Source organism: Otolemur garnettii, unplaced genomic scaffold (genome assembly GCF_000181295.1).
Source record: "Otolemur garnettii isolate 467f Iridium unplaced genomic scaffold, OtoGar3 scaffold00029, whole genome shotgun sequence".
NCBI lineage: Eukaryota > Metazoa > Chordata > Mammalia > Primates > Galagidae > Otolemur > Otolemur garnettii.
Genome location: NW_003852424.1, coordinates 18,764,102 through 18,774,227, shown reverse-complemented (window position 1 = coordinate 18,774,227; position 10,126 = coordinate 18,764,102). Strand labels below are relative to the sequence as shown.

The 10,126-nt window shown below is 41.8% G+C and overlaps 1 protein-coding gene and 3 non-coding genes across 4 annotated transcripts in view; 1 reads left to right on the top strand and 3 right to left on the bottom strand.

The window, feature by feature from the left end:
- HMGN4 (high mobility group nucleosomal binding domain 4) overlaps positions 1–3,935 on the bottom strand; it is an 8,806-nt gene extending 4,871 nt beyond the window's left edge. Inside the window, exon 1 of the mRNA XM_023512683.1 lies at positions 3,859–3,935. The gene's annotated coding sequence lies outside the window, so the exon portion shown is untranslated. The remainder of the gene's footprint in view (positions 1–3,858) is intronic.
- Positions 3,936–4,249: 314 nt separating this feature from the next.
- On the bottom strand, positions 4,250–4,322 carry TRNAV-CAC. Its single transcript has one exon. It is a non-coding gene; the product is annotated as a tRNA-Val (tRNA).
- Positions 4,323–4,849: 527 nt separating this feature from the next.
- TRNAR-ACG lies at positions 4,850–4,922 on the bottom strand. The gene has a single exon. It is a non-coding gene; the product is annotated as a tRNA-Arg (tRNA).
- A 4,751-nt stretch (positions 4,923–9,673) lies between these two features.
- On the top strand, positions 9,674–9,747 carry TRNAT-AGU. The gene has a single exon. It is a non-coding gene; the product is annotated as a tRNA-Thr (tRNA).
- Positions 9,748–10,126: the final 379 nt, after the last annotated feature.

Here is a 10,126-nt window from a genome sequence, read left to right as displayed (position 1 = left end):
GCCTGTGGTCCCAGCTACTTGGGAGGCTGAGGCAGGAGACTCACTTGAGTCCAGGAGTTGGAGGTTGCTGTGAGCTGTGATGCTACAACACTATCCAGGGCGATAGCTTGAGGCTCTGTCTCAAAAAAAAAAAAAAAAAGAAAGAAAGAAAGAAAATTAAATCTATTGGCTGGGCGTGGTGACTCACTCTTGTAACCCTAGCACTCTGGGAGGCCAAGGTAGGTGGATTGCTTGAGCTCAGGAGTTTGAGACTACCCTGAACAAGAGCAAGACACTATCTCTAAAAATAGCTGAGCCTTGTGTCAGGTGGCTGTAGTCCCAACTACTTGGGAGGCTGAGGCAGCAGGATCACTTGAGCCTAAGAGTTTGAGGCTGCTATGAGCTGTGAAGCCAAAGGGTGACAAAGTGAGCTTTGTCCCCCAAAAAGAAAAATTAAGTCTATTAATGTAAATAAACCACATTTCAGGAGTTCAAAAAGAAGTAATTTATTAATAATAAAATATAGAAGTCATTACAAATACCCCCTCATGCCATTTGGGAGAAAAGGAGAATTATGAACTAGGAGATAAATCTTAAAAATAATCTTGTAGCTTGGTGAAATGCAGGGAAATGACTTATGGTGGTATCACCAGGGAAAGAAATTATCAAGACAGATACTGAAGTTACTGTCCCAAGACATGGCAACAATTTTTATAGTTTTAGAAATGTAACAATTCCCCTTTATATAAAAAACTCTTCTAAGAACAAAATTATATTAACAAAGAACAGAGCAAGTTAGTGAGTTTTGAATCACTCATTTCATCTTCACATTGTACAAAACTGAAATTCTTGTGAAAGTTCTCAATTTATTCATTTAACCATATTGCTTAATTTATGTAGAAGGGTACCTCTTCCCTCAGCAGCTGTAGGGGAGAAAGAACACCTGCCCCATCCTCTGCCAATCCTTAATTAGCTATGAAATTTACATTTTTCTTTATTATTTCAGAATATTATAGGGGTACACACATTTTGATTACATAGTTTGCTTTTGTATATTTTAAATCAAAGTTGTAAATGCGCCCTTCATCTAGAAAGTGTGTGATGTACCCATTAAGTGTAAAGTTAGTCACCCATTACCCCCCCAACCTTTTTTTCATTAGGAAAAGACTGTGAAGTTTAAATTAATTGGCAGAAGTAGATTTTCTTTCTTTCTTTCTTTTTTTTTTTTTGCAGTTTTTTTTGGCTGGGGCCAGGTTTGAACCCACCACCTCTGGTATATAGGGCTGCTGCCCTACTCCTTTGAGCCACAGGGGCTGCCCTAGATTTTTTTTTTTTTTAGACAGAGTCTCACTATGTTGCCCTCAGTAGAGTGCGGTAATGTCACAGCTCACAGCAACCTCAAACTCTTGGGCTTAAGCGATTCTCTTGCCTCAGTCTTCCAAGCAGCTGGGACTACAGGCGCTGGCCATAACACCCAGCTATTTTTTTGTTGCAGCTGTTTAGCTGGCCTGGGCCAGGTTCGAACCTGCCACCCTCAGTGTATGTAGCTGGCACCATAACCATTTTGCTAAGAGCACTGAGCCAGAAATAGATTTTTTAAAAAAGACTAATAGTGAGATAAAAAGTAAAATAGGGTCTTTAAAGAGGTAATTAAGGTAAACTGAGATCTTATAGGTGGGTCCTAAACCAAAATGACTGCTGTCCTTACAGGAAGAGATTAGTAGGACATAGACAACATAGACAGAGCCACACATGTGAGGACATAGTGAGGAGATGGCCATCCGCAAGCCAAGCAAAGAGGCCTCAAAAAGCCAAACCTGCCCATACCTTGATCTTGGACTTCATACCTCCAGAAATGTGAGAAAATTAATTTCTGTTGGGTAAGCCGCCCAGTCTTTGGTACTTAGTTATGGCAGCTCTAACAGACTAACACAGGAGGGAATAGTGTAAGAACTTAGTGACCTTGACCTGAGAACATATCTCGATAAGATTAATTTTGAGCTCTTACCCATGCTTTTAAAATCTTTTTTTCTTTTCTTTTTTCCCCTCTTTCATAGTGAGTCTGTCTACAGCTATACCACCCTGAACGTGCCCAATCTTGTCTCATAGTGAGTCTGTCTCAGGTGTCCCTGGACCAAATTCTGCTTCATCCAGTACTGCCTCGCACCCCACACCCAGCAAACATATCCAAGGCCCATTTTAGCAGCATCACTTTGCTCCCCTGATGGATACTGAACCAGATTTCTGGTCAGTAGTTCTAGCTTGGATTCTAGCCTCAATCTCACCTGTAAAATCAGAAGGCTACTCTTTCCTTCTCCCTGCCTCTCATTTATGGAGAAATAGTGCCTTTGGGTTGGAGGGAAGACTTGGAAGAAAGTTATTAACACTAAGCTTAGAAAGGAGAGAATGAAGGATATAATTAAAAGAGAAAATTCATATGCAAAAAATGCAGTGTACTATAGGAGCAAAAGATCACATGGTATTAGTTACTTTCCAGGGCCTACTTGTTCTCCATCTTCCAAAGTATTACAGACAAAGGATGAGTTTCCATTTGTGGTTAAGTGAGCAGACTAGGGGAGACAGGTTTTGAAAAGAAGGGTAAGAAAGGACATTGTCTGTGACATCTTGCCAGAATGCATCTGGTTTGAAGAGGAGTGAGCCAGAAGCCCCTCAACTGTCACCCACCTGCGAAGGTTGGGAACATTTAGCTCTGGGCTAAAGTACTCTTGCCCATTGGTGTCATAGAAAGCTGGAGAAGATGCATCTCTGTCAACCTCCCTGGCCTCAGTGACCTTTGTTCCCTTTTTAATTTGCTGTATTTTGGGGTGGCACCAAAGAGATTTTAAATAAAATTGTATTAGACCAATTGCTGTTGACCTTATTGTCTTGCTAACCAAAATGTTATCTTTTTAAGGGAACCAGCAAGATGACAAAAGCATGGGTCTTTTGGAGAAGTTATAAAATTAAAGGAGTTACAAGTTTAGGAAAGGCTAGGCCTATCCAGCCTGTTTAAGAAAATGATAAAATGATAAAAGAAACAATTTAATGATTGTTCTCTATTTATAATCATAAAACCATCACACTCATATCAGTCATTTGAGAGAATCTGAACAATATGATCTGAGAGGTCAGGCTTGGCTAATCCTTTGAAAAAGTAATAATACATCTAAGAAGGAAATCCTGAGGATACACCCCGGGCTGTCAGGTGGCACAACCAGACTTGTTTTATACGAAAGCATTTGATGGATCCAATTAACTAGTAAGCTAGCCACGTGCCGAGGCCAAACACCAAGGCACAAGTTCTGATTTTGAACAGGTGCTGCCAATGACTTTTCTTGAGCTGAAAGGCAAGACTCAGAATTGACAGTTCGGCCATTTCTTTAGTATCTTTTTCTTCTTGACAAGGAAAGCAGAAGGTCAAAGAGGAGAAAGATTCATCCCTTCGGAGTCTTCTGGATGGAGATTTCCGGAGGTGGCGCTCTGAAAATTCGGGAGCAAGGGAAAGCGCAGGGCAAGCGCAGGGCAAGCGCAGGGCAAGCCAGCTCCACCCTCTTGCAACAGCCTCTTCAAGGCCACAGCCCGATAGACTCAATCTTTTCAAATCCCCTACTCTTTTCCCTCCGATCTGCCCTAAAGCGCCCTTGGGGACTTATTCCCATCCGGCCTGAGGATTTCTGTGATTCCTTCAGCGCCTTCCCCAGAGATCACACTCGAAGAGATACTGAGGGCAAGGAAGGTCTGTCGGGGGCCAAGGCCGCTAATAACGACCAAGGCCACATTGCAAGAGGGTCCCAAGTATGTACGTGGAGGGCGGCGGGACCACCAAGTTGCCCCCCACTCTCTTTCTGGAGGACCACATGAGGCCTGCGAGACACTTACCCGAGTCTTGTGGCCGTCTGAGGGGCGTGGGAATCCCAACTGCGGTCCTGTTAGCACCGGTGCGCTCGGCTTGGGCTGAGCCACCGCGGACGCTGGGATAGCGACGAGCACTAAGCGGAGCCGGGCACCGCCGGGCACCGCCGGGAACAGGAAGGCGAGGCGAGGATGCGCTTCCGGGGCTGCAGGCTACGGGCCGCCCCGCGTCCGAGCCCGGGAGAACCGCCGGTTCTTACCCTAGTGAAACGTGGGTCCGCCTCCAAGGCAGCCATACTCCGGATCCACCCTAAGCAGCGCCGCCTCGGCATCACAGTCCCGAGCTAACAAGCTCATAAATTTATGACCGAACGAAAAAATTTTATTATTCGTTTTGTTGTGAAAAATGAGGAAGGTCTGTTTCCGCCCGGTTTCGAACCGGGGACCTTTCGCGTGTGAGGCGAACGTGATAACCACTACACTACGGAAACGCCTGGAGGTTGGGTTCTCGGAATCAACACTTCTTCCTGTGTAACGCGCATTTTTTTTTTTTTTTTGTCGTTGTCCAGTACTAGAGAATCAATTAAAAGTTCAGACCAACTCCCCCCAGCATTCAGACTTGAAACCAAATCCTTAATAATTTACTTTACAAGTGACTAGATGGAAAAGAAGAAAACAGAGACTTTATTATTTCTGAACGACCCTTTATTATTGTTGCTCAAACCTGAAGATTTTGATGTTTTCCCCTTTGCTTAACAAGTTACTTATTGTTTAGTCAAAATTGGCTGAGAGCCTGGGCGCGATTAGAGGTCGGCCACTGTTTCTCTAGCTATGCCTTGATTAGTGCCACAACGTGGTCGGACGTGGAGTGTGCTCTACAAAAAAGCGATGGCTCCATGTGTAGTCAAAAGCCAAGTACTTCTGCTTCCAAGATTTCTTGGTAACTTGCACGAATCTTTTAATTCATTGACTTTCCGTAGAATTTGGAAAGGAAAGAAGCAAAAATACCTACTCACAGCGAGCCAGCCAGGAGTCGAACCTGGAATCTTCTGATCCGTAGTCAGACGCGTTATCCATTGCGCCACTGGCCCCACGTGCTAATAAGACGACAGCAGGTATACCTTCATAAGAAACCAGGCGGTGGCATTTGTCTTACCCTCTGGGCTGTAGGTGAAAGTCACGTTTTCTGGCTGATACAGGTTCTTAGCGTGTGGACTCCCTGGTGGCCACTTGTACACACACGCCTTTGTCTTTACTCCTTTATCTATCTGCGAGCTGAAAAATGGTTGTGAAATGCAAACTCCACATCCTCTCTGCCCTAATATCTCTTCTCCATTCATGCATTCATTCATTCATTCTATTAACACATTAACTGCCACGGAGTTGTATTTAACTAAGGCTAATTTTGACGTCTGGGCCTCATGAAGCATATATAACTCATACGTCTCTACTTCAAGAGCCACGTAATAAAACCCCATGGCCCCAAGAAATAAGTTTGGGGATTTTGGGGGTGGGGGGCGTCAATGTTAATAATACTGTTCAAAGCACTAGAGATACAACCACAAAGAAAACAGATGGGACCCCCTGTCCTCAAGGTGGACATGGTGGAGATAGATCATAAAGTACTAAATAAATAAAATAATAGTGATAAGTGCTTGGAAACAAATATAATAACATAGGGAAAGGGGACATGAAAGTCCAGCAGTGAAGGTGACGAATGAGAGAGAAATGCTAGTTATTAGGAGGGAAAGAGTGATTGAGCTAGAACAGGAGAAAATCTCAGGGGTAGACCCTTGTAAGGACTTTGGCTAGTACTCTATAGGAAATTGGAAGCCATTGTATTGGTGGAAGAATTTGTTTTTTATGTGTCTCTCTGTGGGTCGTTTAAAAAAAGTTTTTTTCTAAATATTTACTAAGCAAAACTGTGCTAGGCACTTTCACTACATACTACTCCTACATCTCAAAATTTGACACATTTAAAAGGAGCATTGACTCCCGCACACAGAAATGCTCACTTATTCATTCACTTTGAAAGCAGACGTCTCAGATGTGTTTCAGTCTCTTTATATTTCTTAGAAGAAAGCATTATCCCCGCGTTATATATATATATATAATCCCCGTTATATTATTATAACATTGGAGAACACTGTAAATAAGTTGAGGGCTGAATGAGAGTAAAACTGCCTGATACTGAGAATATACACGTTGAGATTAGAAAATATTCGTTTTCAGTTTATAAAGTTTCAACAGCCCTTACAAAAAATATTCTTCTCTTTCTGCATAAACATTAAGGTAGACCCAGTTATGGATTTCTTCTCAGACAATAGAACAGGGATCTTCTCTCAAGTTGTACACTATGGACCCCTAGGGCAGTGTGGTGATGATGGATTCCATCTCAGAATAATACTTTTAAATATAAGAAGTAAGTATATCAGATTTCAAAAGAAAACCAATTATGTTGAAATATATTAGGAAGACATTTTGGCTTGGCTCCGGTTGCACAGTGGTTATGGCGCCAGCCACATACACCCAAGTTGGCGTGTTGGAACCCCCCCTGGGCCAGCTAACCAACAATGACAACGGCAACAAAAAACAGCCAGGCGTTGTGGCGGCTGCCTGTAGTCCCAGCCACTTGGGAGGCTGAGGCAAGAGAATTGCTTAAGCCTAAGAGTTAGAGTTTGCTGTGAGCTGTGATGCCACTGCACTCTACCGAGGGCGACATAGTAAGACTCTATCTCAAAAAAAAAAAAAGATATTTTAAGATTGTGACAGTAATATTTGTGTGATCCCTTACCAATACACTAAATGCCAATATTCAGTGAGGGTGAGTGGGGTTCTAATAAATAGTGCAATTGCAAAGCAGTGATGAACATAAATGAAATTTTAAGAATAGATGTGAAAATATTTGTGATTTCCAATAGTGATACTCATAAGAGCTTAAATACTACTGTGGTTGTTGCCTACACATGGAAGAAAACACAAAATTTCATGACATCTTAGTCAAAATTAACATTTTTTTAAATCCGAGTTCACAGATCACCCTCTTCCAAACAGCAAGAGTAGATTTCTGCTCTGAAGAGGAGTTTTGAAAAACATGAACAATTGAGACCAAATATTCAGAAATAAAACAAACTGGGATACCTCCTCCTCCTATTTTCTCCTTATCACATACTCAGGATTGGAAGGCTAGATCCTAGGGCACCCCTGGAAGTCACAGGTTCCTTCTTGCACTTCCAAAATGGGCTTAAACTTGGCTACTTGGAGGCTCTGTCCACATTGGCTCTTCTCAGTGTGTGTCTACAAAAGTTTCCCTTTATTTTGCAGATTTTGAAGGCCTCTCTTGGCTGCCTCAAATTTTTCAGCCATATTCATTACAATGAATGCTTTCACTTTGTTTCTGGAGATCTTTCTACTGGGTGTTCTTTGTTAACAGTTCTAGTTCCAGCTCCGTTCTTCTCTTTAGTGGTTATATCCAGTCAGAGAAACAAAGTCCAGGAAAAAAACAAAACTCGTAGGAGAATATATATATTGGCTTATATAAATGTAGGTAGGGTCTGGCAAGTCTGAAACCTGAAGGGCAGGCCTGGAAACTCAGGCAAAGGCTGATTTTGCAGTAGTTTTGAAATAGAATTCTTTTTTTAGACAGAGGCTTACTTTGTTGCCGTGCTGTAGCATCATAGTTCACAGCAACCTCAAACTCCTGGTCAAGCAATTCTCTTGCCTCAGCCTCCCCAGTAGCTGGGACTACAAGCATCTGCCACATTGCTCTGCTAATTTTTTTTTGGTGGGGGGGATGTTTCTTGCCCTTGCTCAGGCTGGTCTTGAACCCATGAGTTTAGTCAATCCACTCACCTGGCACCTCCCACAGTTTGGAGAAAGCCATAGTAGGTGTGATTGCTTTGTTTATAATGATTATACAAGTCCAAGCACACTCTTCCCAGAGTGCTAGGATTACAGGCCTGAGCCACCACTCCAGGTCTGAAATAGAATTTCTTACTCACTGAGGAAGCTTCTGTTTTGCTCTTACAGCTTTTTAACTGGATGGGGCCCACCTACATTACCAAGGATAAATTCCTTTATTTAAGGCAAACTGTGCATGTTAACCACATTTACAAAATATCTTCCCAGTAACATATAGATTAATGTTTAATTGAATAACTGGGTACTATAGCCTAGCCAAGTGGACATATAAAACTATCACAGTGGTAAACGCTCCTCTGTGTCTCAGTGCACTGTTTTTTTGATTTTGCTCCTAGTCATATTGAAAACCGCGCTGTCCTCCACTCCCATATTTCTTTGTTATTGTTAGTAGTAGGTGGCTCAGTGATCTATATCTTCTGCAATTTAGATGTGTGGAGCAAAGCCAATGTAAGCCTTCCATGGTCCATCCCAATCATCCTGATCATAGTGATAACTGAGGAGGAGATAGGATTCACATCAAGACTTCTGTAAATGACTGCTGAAAGTCTCAATTTTCTTCCAAGACTTATCTCTGGCTAAAAACTCCTTTGACATCCTAGGAGAAATTCTGTGTAGACTTTGCTGCCAGTCAAAGGAAAAACCCTAACCAAATATCATTGGTTCTGTTGCCTGGCACCTCCCACAGTTTGGAGAAAGCCATATTAGGTGTGATTGCTTTGTTTATGAAGATTATACAGTTCCAAGCACACTAAAATATGATCACTAATCTTATAATATCAAATAGGTGCTTATTTCATGATTCTCAATCACACTAAGTGTTGAGTTCACAGACTTTCACTCATCTTATGTAAATAAGAACTCTAATAGGCATGGACTCTTACTGTTCTTTACATCATTTATGTAGGCAAAGATAAGTGCCAGTAGCTGCCTTATAGTGTGTCAAAGAAATCCTTCAAAGATTAATACAGCTTAGATTTTAGCATTATCATCAGGACAACAGCTGATCACAATTTTAGGTTTCCCTTTGGAAGTTTCTTTCATAGCGATGGCAACAATTCACAGATTCTTCAGAGCTTAATTAAATCCCTTTGTTCAAATTATATTCCCAAAGACAGATATATTTTAATAGGGACAGAATAAGTTGAAAAGAAGTATGAATACTCATACAAGCCCACATAACAATATTCAGATTATTGTGAATGCTCTCAATTTGACACTATATCGAATTAGATTCTTTGGGAAAATATTAGGACAACAAAGGGGAAGGGACCCTCTCTTTTATCTTTTTCCAAGATTAGGTTGTTTGTTAAGAAGTCCTGCATTTTTGAAGGACCAATTCTGGAATTTCACTAGTTACTCATATAAGCAAGAAACAAATAGGTAGAACCCAATTTTAACAAAAAGAAATTGGGTCAGGAATGACTGGAATTTTAATTAAATTCCAGTTTAATTTAAAAACCGTGAAATAAGAAACAGCTTGATTCCTGCAGGGACCCGTTCTTCGTACTGGGAGTGTTCTCTTGCAAGTAATGTTACGCGACCCGGAGGAGAGTTCTGTAAATGTTTTTCCCTTTCCTACCCTGTACTCCCTGAAGTCCCAGGTCGCACTTCACTCATGTTAAGCTGAGCTGTTGAACTCCTGCCTTTCCGAGCAGTATGTCGGCTTAGTACTCTGCGCGCACCGGGAAGTCAGGCTCTCGCCCTCATTGCTTTTCCCCCCACCCCCCCGAGCGAAGGACTCAGTTTTCCTGCAGATGAGCGGTTTCTTGGGTCTCTCAGGGGCTAAGCTAAAGTTCTTCTTCAGAGTCTAAGGAAACTTGTAGCTGCTCTTGACCCTCAGTAATAAGAAAGTAAATAGTACACAGAATAAAAGCAAATATCATTCCTTTTCCTTGCTGACTTGGAAAGCAAAAGTCGTGCTGGCTCCGTGGCTTAGCTGGTTAAAGCGCCTGTCTAGTAAACAGGAGATCCTGGGTTCGAATCCCAGCGGGGCCTTTTTGTGGGTTTTTTTTTTTTGCCAGCCAATTAACCGGGATCAATTGAAGCTTAACCTCATAAGTTATTTTCCCCTGTGGGCCTTCACCATACTGTTTTAAGTGCATCTGAGGGTGGACCTTTATTATTCATGAAAAAGAGGCAAAGGTGAATTTGGCTTTCTTGTGGAAGAACGAATTTCTGCATTTCTTGGTTTTCTTACATTTTTATTCCACAAGTAATGTTTTTTCAAAAATTGCAAAAGGAATCAGAGAAAGGAGAAGGCAAATACCAAATTTAAACTAAAAGAAACATCAAAATCTATGGTGATTCAATTTTATTTTCTGGGAAAATCCTAAACGGATTCACTCTTACAATCTTCAGGTCAAGCTTTGGAATA